At 37.2% G+C, this 10,217-nt stretch overlaps 1 pseudogene; it reads right to left on the bottom strand.

The window, feature by feature from the left end:
- Positions 1 to 257: 257 nt before the first annotated feature.
- LOC140827693 (endoplasmic reticulum oxidoreductin-1-like) lies at positions 258 to 8,943 on the bottom strand (annotated as a pseudogene).
- Between the last annotated feature and the right edge of the window lie 1,274 nt (positions 8,944 to 10,217).

Below are 10,217 nucleotides of genomic sequence, written 5' to 3'. Positions count from 1 at the left end.
GTTTGGGGTGGGGGGTGGGGGACAGATCCGCCCCTGTTTGACATACAAGTTCGTTGTTATCTTAAACTTTGTTCATTACAAAACTATTGAGGAATAACAGACAGAATCTTCAAAACTAAAGTTACAACAGTTCAAATGTTCCTACTCTTTGCTCACTCGGCTATTTGCAGTTGCGATTGCGATGATATACGGTTCTCTACAGAAACTGGGAATGAATTCTGCTCGATGCTGACTTTCAAAAATGATAAAAGAGAATCAGTTAATCATGACTAGTTTATACACACTGCTTAGCTAACTCTTTGCCAAAAACGAGTTTCTTGTGGAGGAGGTGGTGATATGAACCCCTCCATTGTTTGCTCGACTAAAGGGCCAAGTTCTTGGACGAGCTTGACAGATTCTGAAAGACGATGAAGCAGGTTCACCAAGGCGATTACTTCGTTTCTTTGCAGTTGCAGCTGGGAAAGCGAGATTTACAAATGTAAATATTGATTGTCAAAATTGTTTTAGAGAGAGGGGGGATTATTAGATTTTTGCCATGCAACTTACAGGCTGGTTTTGCTGGTTTTTGCCATCAACGGAGAAGAGAATCTTCAGAGCTGTTCCCAGACCGAGCACCTGAAGTTTCCCCCAAAGACGACATTTCTCACATCCAACGCAATCCATCAGAGCACTGCAACATCCAGAACATAGGCTAAATGTTGCCTTCAAGATTTACTAAATAAAAGAACAACGATTAAAGAAAATATTGATATAAAACTCGATTTATACCCATGCTATACAAAGTACAAGCTATTAATGCTGTTATAAAAAACTTTGAATCCACTTGCCTAAGTTAAAAAACCCATGGAATCAGAGCATCAAATTTCGTTAATACCAACAGCTGATATTTCTATGCAGCAATAAGTGACAAGAAATTAGATTCAAACCTGATGTTTTTGAAGTTCTTTTGAATCTCAAGCTTCAGTTCAGGTCCACTTTGACCTTGCCACAGCTTAGCTTCGTCAAATGGAAGTGGACACGCAGCCTGCAGTTTTGGATTGTACACTAGTTGTCGCATTAAAAACTGTGCTTTCAAGTCCTCCTCGACCTTACCAGTATTGTACTCTGCATGCTCCAAGTACGAGGCGGCCTGAATCATGTATGAAGAGAAATGAACATTACATCCCGTATAACTAGGGCAATTGTTATAATTTCAGAAATAACGAAGGCTTACTTTTGCCATAGCTCAAAGAACAAACATGAAAGTGAAATATAAGTTTCTAACACGATCCGGAAACCGAAAAACACGATCATACATCAACTCCAGATTCCTACACCACTGAAATTGTACACATGAAATCGGTTTTCAGTTAATATGGTTAAGCAAAATGGTTTAATGTTCTATGCTGAATTGAAATGATGCTTCAAAACCAGTTTTAAGGTAAAATTGATGTTATAAAAGTTCAACTGCGTACTTTCACAGGAGATTCAAGCAAGATTTGCTAAAACTAACAAAATATAAACAAGAAATAGAGTATAGTTTTTTGACGATACAAGGGAAAGTTATTAAGCAAACCAGATTTTTAGTTTCATCAAGCAGATAGTCGGATGAGATATGAATCGAGATAGAGGAGTGAAGCCCTGAAATTAACTTGTACAACACTCTTCTCTCCGGACAAATTTCTCCAGATGTATCTCCAGATGTATCTGCAATATACGAAAAAAGAAAAGAAAGTTCAGTCCACGTACAATTGAGAATTTCTATTTATTACTCAAGTATTGTTTCTAGAATCGGATTGCAGCCCCGAAAATCAAGTTTCTAGCCAAGATAAAATAACAAAAAAAGAAAGAATTACACACACATGCCGGATCTTCTTGATTTGTCCAAATACATGGCATTCTCAAAATAAACTTACCCACTCTAGAACAAATTTGAAAACAATAAGCAACACAAAATACAAGCATTACGAGATATCAAAAACTACCTAGAACAGTGTGATACAAGCAAAGTTGGTCAGCAGCATATAGTCACGTCTCACTAAAAAACACAAAAAAAAAATGAAAACCTCCTCGATTTATGAAGAAACCACTATTAACAGATATCGTCTGCTTGCTAAAGCTCGACTATGAAATCATGGAAGGAATTATATAGACAAGAAACAAACATTTTGGACAGTTTTCAGAATATATAGCATCCCATATCCTCCTGGCTGATTCCCCAGTATAGCCAGTATATCGTTCAGGATTCAATAGTAGATTGACATATGTCATCTCACCTGCAAAAAAGAGAAAACTCTTTATTATAAACATGATTCTCCATCCACTTTTAAAAGAAGTCATCACTAATAAATTGTGATTGTAATCTGCAAGAATCAAAGGGTTCAATTATTTTTTTTTTTTGATAAGAAACATAATTTTATTAATAATGGTAATTAAAAATTACAGTAAGTGGACTAGAGGTCCACTAATCGTAGCTATATAAGCTTCTAGCTTCTAGCAATACACATAATGCCAATTTCTGAAAAGATCAAAAGTAGACAGTCCCTCAAAGTTTTTATCCAACCGAGTCCAATTTGCCGTGTTGAATTTTATTCTTTCCCAACAATCATCTGAATTTTCCTCAAGATCTTGGAAAATTCTCTTGTTTCTCTCCAACCACACTTGCCAAGTAATTCCATGAACCACCATTTTCCAGAAAATTTTCCCCTTTTTGCCAAGCAGTCGGCCCAAATCAGTGTGGAATAAGTCTTGAGTTGTCTTCGGTGTAGCCCAAAGCAACTTCAATTCTTGTAAAGCCCTTGCCCACAAAGCATAAGTGAATCTGCAATGAACGAACAGATGATCTTGTGTTTCGTCATGGTTACGGCATAACACACACCAGTTTGGGGAAAGCGACCAAGTAGGTAATCTCTTTTGCATGACCTCGGCTGTCGGTAATTTCGAGAGAATCGCTGTCCATGAGAATATCTGAATTTTGGAAGGAATGTTTATTTTCCAAATGACATTGTAGAACTTGAACCGATCTGGATTATTATAATCTTTGAAAAAAGAGTGGTAGAAAGATTTGACAGTGAAAATCCCAGAATTATCCCCTTCCCATTTTTTGAGATCATCAACACCTACCGCTAATCTCACACCCTCCAAGGTTCTCAAAAGCGAAGTTAATTGAGTGATCTCCTCCTCTCGGAGAGATCTACGAAAGCTGAAATCCCATGAAATAGAGTTTGTTGATGAGTCAAATAAAGCAAAATGATCAATAGGATAACTGTGAGACAAAGATAACTGGAATAAAGAATGAAACAAATCCTTGAGAGATGACTCCCCCACCCAAATATCCTCCCAAAACCTTATTCTATTCCCCCCTCGAACCACTAGTTTAGTAAGTCTGTGATAAGTCGGGTATGTCGCTGAAATAAACTTCCACGGGCATCTAAAAGTCACATTCTTAGCCAACCCCGCATCCCATCCGTTTTCTTGAAGCCCATACTTACTCTTGATTATTTTCCTCCATAATGTATCATTTTCCACATTGAATCTCCACCACCATTTCCCCATTAAGGAAATGTTTCTCAAACATAAATTCCCAATGCCCAATCCTCCTTTTTCCTTCGGTCGGCACACTTTTTCCCATCTCACCATATGACAATGTGAATCTCCATCATTTCCATCCCATAAAAAATTTCTCATGACTTTCTCCATCTCCCCCGCCACTCCTTTGGGTATCTTAAAAAGAGAAAGGTAATATATCGGCAAGGCTGTAAGAACCGAAGCAATAAGGGTCACTCTACCTCCTTTTGACAAGAATGCCTTTTTCCAAGTAGACAATTTCCTAGAAACCTTAATCATAATAGGCTCCCAGAATGAGGTGGTCATTGGATTACCCCCTAGAGGGACTCCCAAATATTTTATCGGCCAGCTTTCCTTTTGACATCCAATTTCTGCGGCTAAATCTTCCCCATCTACTACCTCTTTAGTTAAACCCAATAAAGCACTTTTCTCCCAATTAATCCGCAGTCCTGACATATCACAAAAAGCTTTCAGAATCAAGACCAGAAACCTTATGTGTTCGTCCGTCTTCACAAAGAACAAAGTATCATCCGCGAACTGTATGTGTGAGACCTCAACCTTCTCTCGGCCCACCTCATATCCTCTGATAAAGTTTCCTTCTTTTGCTTTGTCAACCAATCTTCCCAAAACATCGACCACCATATTAAACAGAAAAGGTGATAACGGACATCCCTGTCTAAGTCCTCGATACGCTTTAAATTTCCCCCTCGGTCTCCCATTGATCATAACAGAAAATGACACATTTGAAACACATCCTCTCATCCAGCCTCTCCACTTCTCCCCAAATCCCTTTTTTTGTAGTACAAAATCCAGAAAATCCCATTCGACATTATCATATGCTTTTTCAAGGTCAATTTTCAGAACCCAACCATCTTTTTTTTTCTTCCTACCCTCTTCAACCAACTCATTCGCAATTAAACAACAATCTAAAATCTGTTTCCCCTCGGTAAATGCATTTTGAGTTTCTGAAAGTGTATGTGCTAAAACTTTTTTCAACCTAGTAGCCAAAACCTTTGCAACAATCTTGTATAAGCTTGTTGTGAGGCTTATGGGTCTAAAGTCTCTGACCTTCAACGAATCATTTTTCTTTGGTATCAAACATATGTATGATTCATTTGTCAACCCATTTATGACTCCCCCTTCATGGAACTCTTCGAAGACTCTCATTAAGTCGCTCTTCACTGTCTCCCAGCAATCTTGATAAAGAGCCAAAGTATAGCCATCGGGCCCGGGCGCTTTGCATCTATCACAATCGAAAACTGCCTTCTTAACCTCCTCTAGTGAAAAAGATTTTTCCAGCTCCTCTCTCATGTCATTATCAATGTTTCCCCATACCACTCCATCAATCCCAAATCTAATCACTGGTCTTGTGCTGTACAGTTCTTTGAAATAATCGACAATAACATGAACTATCTGACCCTCATCTTCAATCACCCTACCATCATCCAACTCTAATTTGGTAATCATTGACTTTGTCTTCCTATGATTTAGCACGGAGTGGAAAAACTTTGTGTTGCGATCGCCTTCTTTTAACCAAGTAATTTTTGCTTTTTGGTGAAACATTCTATTCCGTTGACACAACAACTCTTCCAATTCACATTTTTTTTCCAGTCTTTTGGCCACCCCTTCCGCAGTAATCCTCCCCTCACTCTCCATTTCATCCAGTGATGTAATTTTGTTGCGAAAATCTGCTTCCTTCATCTCGATATTCCCAAACTCCTCGATGTTCCAAACTTTGATCTCTTCCTTAATCATCTTTAGTTTTCTCATGAACTTATAACCTTCCCATCCTTGAACATGATTATTATTCCACCACCCATCAAACTTTGCTTTAAATTCTTTATTTTGCAACCACATATTCTCAAATCTGAATGGACAAGGCCCCCATTTAAGTTTCTGTGTTTCCAGCACAATTGGGAAGTGATCCGATGTAATACGAGGCAAAACAGATTGTTTTTGAAATGGGAATAAATCGACCCATCCTCTCGAGAACAAAAATCTATCAAGCCTACTACAAATAGGTGTGGACCGCAGATTTGACCACGTATATTTTGCATTTATCAATGGGGGGTCACATAACTCCAATTCTTGTATCAACATGTCGAATCCCGCCATGCTTGTGGTTTGTGTGTGGCTATTGAATTTCTCCACCAAATATCGCACAACATTGAAATCCCCTCCCAAACACCACCTTTCCCCACAAAGAACTCTCAGTCCAGCCAATTCATCCCAGAATTTTTGTCGATTATTTGGTGAGCATGGTCCATATACGGCTGTAAACCACCAGCTGTCTAAGTCATTATTTTTGTCTATGCATATCGATACAGTAAATTCTCCAATCAAATTATCTGTTACCGTAACTACTCTCGGGTCCCACATTACCAGAATACCACCCGAAGATCCAATGGATGATAAATGAACCCAATCAACAAACCTTGATTTCCACACACTTGCGATAAATTTCCTATCTATGAACTCTTTTTTTGTTTCTTGGAGAATAGCCAAATCTGGTTTCTCCTTCCTTAATAATTCTCGAATGAAACCTCGTCTCGTTGCCGACCCACCACCTCTTATATTCCAAGACACAATTTTCATTTGAAAAATTTTCCTCCCACCGCACAACATCCTTCCTTTGTCAAATCTACCCCAATCTCCGTCTTTTTGATTCCCATTAATTCCAAACAATCTGTCACTCCAACAGTTTCGGGCACTACCATCCCTACACTTCCCCTATCAACCTCGTGGATTTTTATGTCTGACATACCCGACTTGTCACCAACAACTAAACCTCTCTCGGCCTCTAATACCCTCCCCACCCCAGAATTATTAAGAAAAACCGAATTAGGAATTGAATTTTCGGAAGATTGAGATTGAGAAGAATTGATTTTGTTGTGAGCCTTAGCCGCAGGTGATGCAAAGAGATCGCCTATGTCCTCCAGCCCCACTCCGGTGTGTGTGGATGAGTCAGAACTTATTGACATGTGAGAGCCCATATCGTTTGAATCGCTATCATCCTCAGAGCCACTGCTATGGTTCATTTGAAAATCCCTGACCTCCAAAGTATCATCTTGATCGTCCCTGAAAGGATCTTGATGTACTGCCGTTTGAATGTTTCTCTTTGATTTTCTTCTAGTGTAGACAACCTCTGGTCTGTTTGCCCGGCATGTATGCACATTTTCTTTATCTTTCATTGACTGTATTTGTTCTTTGTTGAAATCATCCAAATCTTTCGGGTCGAGCTTACAGAGGCATGCACACATGATTAATAGAGAGAAAAGGGAGAACCGCAACTTAGGTTTTCATGCTTAGACCCTCAAAATTTGTAAAGAAAGCAACAGCAATACATGCTAATAATTTAAATGCTAGAAAAACGATAAAGGAGGTTTACGGTTATCCGTCTCGTCATCATGAGTCCAAGGATTATCCGCTTCAATCCATCCCCTAAAGGCCTTTGTATCTAGCGTGCGATCAACAACATCTCGTTGGTTCTCCTCTTGACATTTTAAATCATCTGATGGCAGACCGTACAACATTGCCTTCTTAAAGGGTTCAGGAAATTCATTTTCTGGGCATTCACAAACACTACAATCACGTAACTTGCACATGCCATCATCAGGCCAAAAAGGGCAGTCACACCACAGCTTAACCTGTATATTTAATGAGTAACATCAGCTTGCTGCAGATATTAATGGTTATTTTTAACGCAGTGAACAAGAAATTTTTGATCTTGTTTGCAGGCTCACCATCATCTAATAAGCTCAAACTGTTTCCAAAGAATGAAATTCGTTGATATTGGAAGCAACCACTTAAATACCCAAAATAAAAACTTTAGTTGCAACAAATCAAACCTAACAAACTGTAAATCATTATTTTACGTAAGGGCAACATGTTAACATATGGTGGTGCGCCCTTGAAATTAATTGCTGACACAATCTCTACCATAAACCAAGTTTGGAATCAAAACACTCGGAATATCCTAAATTTGGCGAAAAAAAGTCTATACCCACCCTTAAAATATCGGAAAAATGGAGTTTTAACGAGCTCTTGAAGTAAAGGGTGCAGAATTGCCTCATTCACACTGTCTATTGTCTCATAATCACAACAGCAGTCCTCAACAATGCCTGTATATTTTCGAGAATCCTATACAAGAGGCAAGTAAAAGATTGATAAAGTTAGTTCCTTAAACTAAAACAACAGTTTAAGTCTAACTGGAAGAGCAATATGAAATCGCTAAAGTTCCAGACTACAGTGATGCAACGAACCAACATGATCAAGAAACTGTAAGAAGAAGGAAATGCAAATATGGGATATAAAAAATCAATCAAATAAATTGAAATCACTAGTTTTTAACGATTAAATGCAGGTTTGCACCTACGGCCTGTAGATGCAGGGATGGAACAAATGTGTGCAAGATATTAGTCCCACAACTAAGAATACCAATAATTTCTCAGTGAAATTTATTATAAAGTAAATAAGAAACAATATCTCAATTGCACACACATCCCAAGCATTGAATCCAGCAACAAAGAAGAAACAAAAGCTCAATTGCACAAATGGAAAATGCAAAGAAAACTGGAAAAGTGAAAAGACAGGACCTGAGAACAATGACAGGATTTATGATCTCGGTCGTGTTTCAATGTTAGTGATGCCGCCGCAATCAACATCACCACTGCCCCAATTAAGGCCCATTTCCTCTTCCCCCTTTTCTCCTGTATTAATTTCTCTATCTTCTCATTATTATCCACAATGACCTTAGCTTCCGCCATCTCAAATCAACTCAAACATATAGTTGGTTATGTTGTAGATACTGAGTATATGTCCACTCAAAAAAACCCCGCAATCTACAACACCCAACAAGAAATACAAAATCTCTCTAACAAGCAACCTTGTTTCAATCAGGAGCAAATCTTTTTAAAAACGTTTTGGGGGTTGATACATTTTTATGCATAAGGTTTTCAAACAACGAAAATCTACGAGCTTGTCAAGGAAGGTTTCGTATTGGGTCAAAATAGAAGAGGTAGACTATACACTGGTTTCTACAAAAACATGTTTCCGTCCATTCGTCCCAAAAACAGCCTCGGAAAAAATCTATTCAGAGCAACCAGAGAAAATCCCCGAGGAGAAACAGAGCGGAAATGAACTAAATCTTGCCCTGTTTCGATCAATTCAATCAGAAGATTTTATCAACCATTCATCAAGGTAAATTCGAAGAAAGAATTAGCAATAGCAATCGTTCATTATCCTATAAGCTTCGCATTGCTGGGCGAACAGCTTGACGAAGAAGAAATCAAGAAAGAAAGGATAAATTCCGTTTTTCTCTCTTCTCGATTTCGGGCAGCGCTAAGTATGTTCTTGGGTTTACGAGAGGGGTGCAAATGAACGACTCACGAGATTTTGGGTCAGTTGCTGCGAACAGGAGTGAGCAAGATTTTCATTAAATCGAATTGACCAACGGATCAATTTCGAAATTGGGTTAGGTTATTTCGATAATTCGATTTTCAAATTAAAAAAATATATTATATTAGTTAATTCGGTTCGATAACAATTTTCAAATTTTGAAATCGGTTAAATGAATTAACTGATATAATAAATATTATTATTTAATAAATTTTTATTTTTTCAATTTGTATATATTTTTAATTTTAAAACCAACTCTAATTCTAAACTACTTGATTTTCTCGTTCTCACTTTTCCATTCTTCATTCTTGACTTCATCTGCCACCACCCATCTCTCATCATCGGTCGAGACGTCGCACCACCCATCTTCAAGATCTGTGCAAGCTGAAAGAAACTTGATATTTTGATGCATTCAGTGCACTCTTTCCTAGCCAATTTTTATGCTGAATCTTCTTCATGGAACTAGATTTATATGTATTTTTTTTTATGGTCGTGTTATGTTATTGTATAAAAAATATGTATTAATTATGTTCAAATAAAACTTATATATTTATGATGTGTGTGATTTTATGTTTTTATGTATTTGTGTAGATTGTAGTGTTAAAAAAAATTACATATAAAATTAAAGTTCAATCACATTTTTTTAAAAACTTTAATTCAGTCGACCGATTTTAATTCAGTTCGGTTTCATCGGTTATGAAAATTAATTCTTTCGGTTCGGATATGGCTAAATATTTCGGTTCAGTTATGGCTAATTCGGTTCGGTTGGTAACCAAACCGACCGACTGTCAAATATTTTATTCGATTGAATTTTGGCCGTATTCGAACATCTTCAAATTTTTTTCGAGTCGAATTCGAATTAATATTATTTTTTTGATATTTCACAAGCAGTTCATGAGTCTTGATATTTTATTAACATAATATAATTATATATTAAATAAATAAATTTGAGCTTTTCAAATATTTATTTTCGAGCAATAGTTCACGAACATGTTAGAATTTTTCGATCTTTGATTCGAATCGAATTCGAGCAAAAATTTTAAAATTTTCGAACTTTGAATAGAACTACTCGAACTCGAACTCGAACTTGAATAGAACAATTCGAGCCAATTCGAGCCTTCAAATTATCATATTATTAAATTCGACTCGATTCGTTTACCCATAATTTACCTTATCCTAAAATATTTACCATTGGACAATTTTTTTGCGCCATAAATTTGAATCATAACTATCAAATTTTAAAATTTGTTTGTTTGCTAGAGATTCATTTTTTT

The sequence above is a fragment of the Primulina eburnea genome, chromosome 3 (genome assembly GCF_022965805.1).
Source record: "Primulina eburnea isolate SZY01 chromosome 3, ASM2296580v1, whole genome shotgun sequence".
Classification (NCBI taxonomy): Eukaryota; Viridiplantae; Streptophyta; class Magnoliopsida; order Lamiales; family Gesneriaceae; genus Primulina; species Primulina eburnea.
This window is presented reverse-complemented; position numbering and strand designations above follow the sequence as displayed.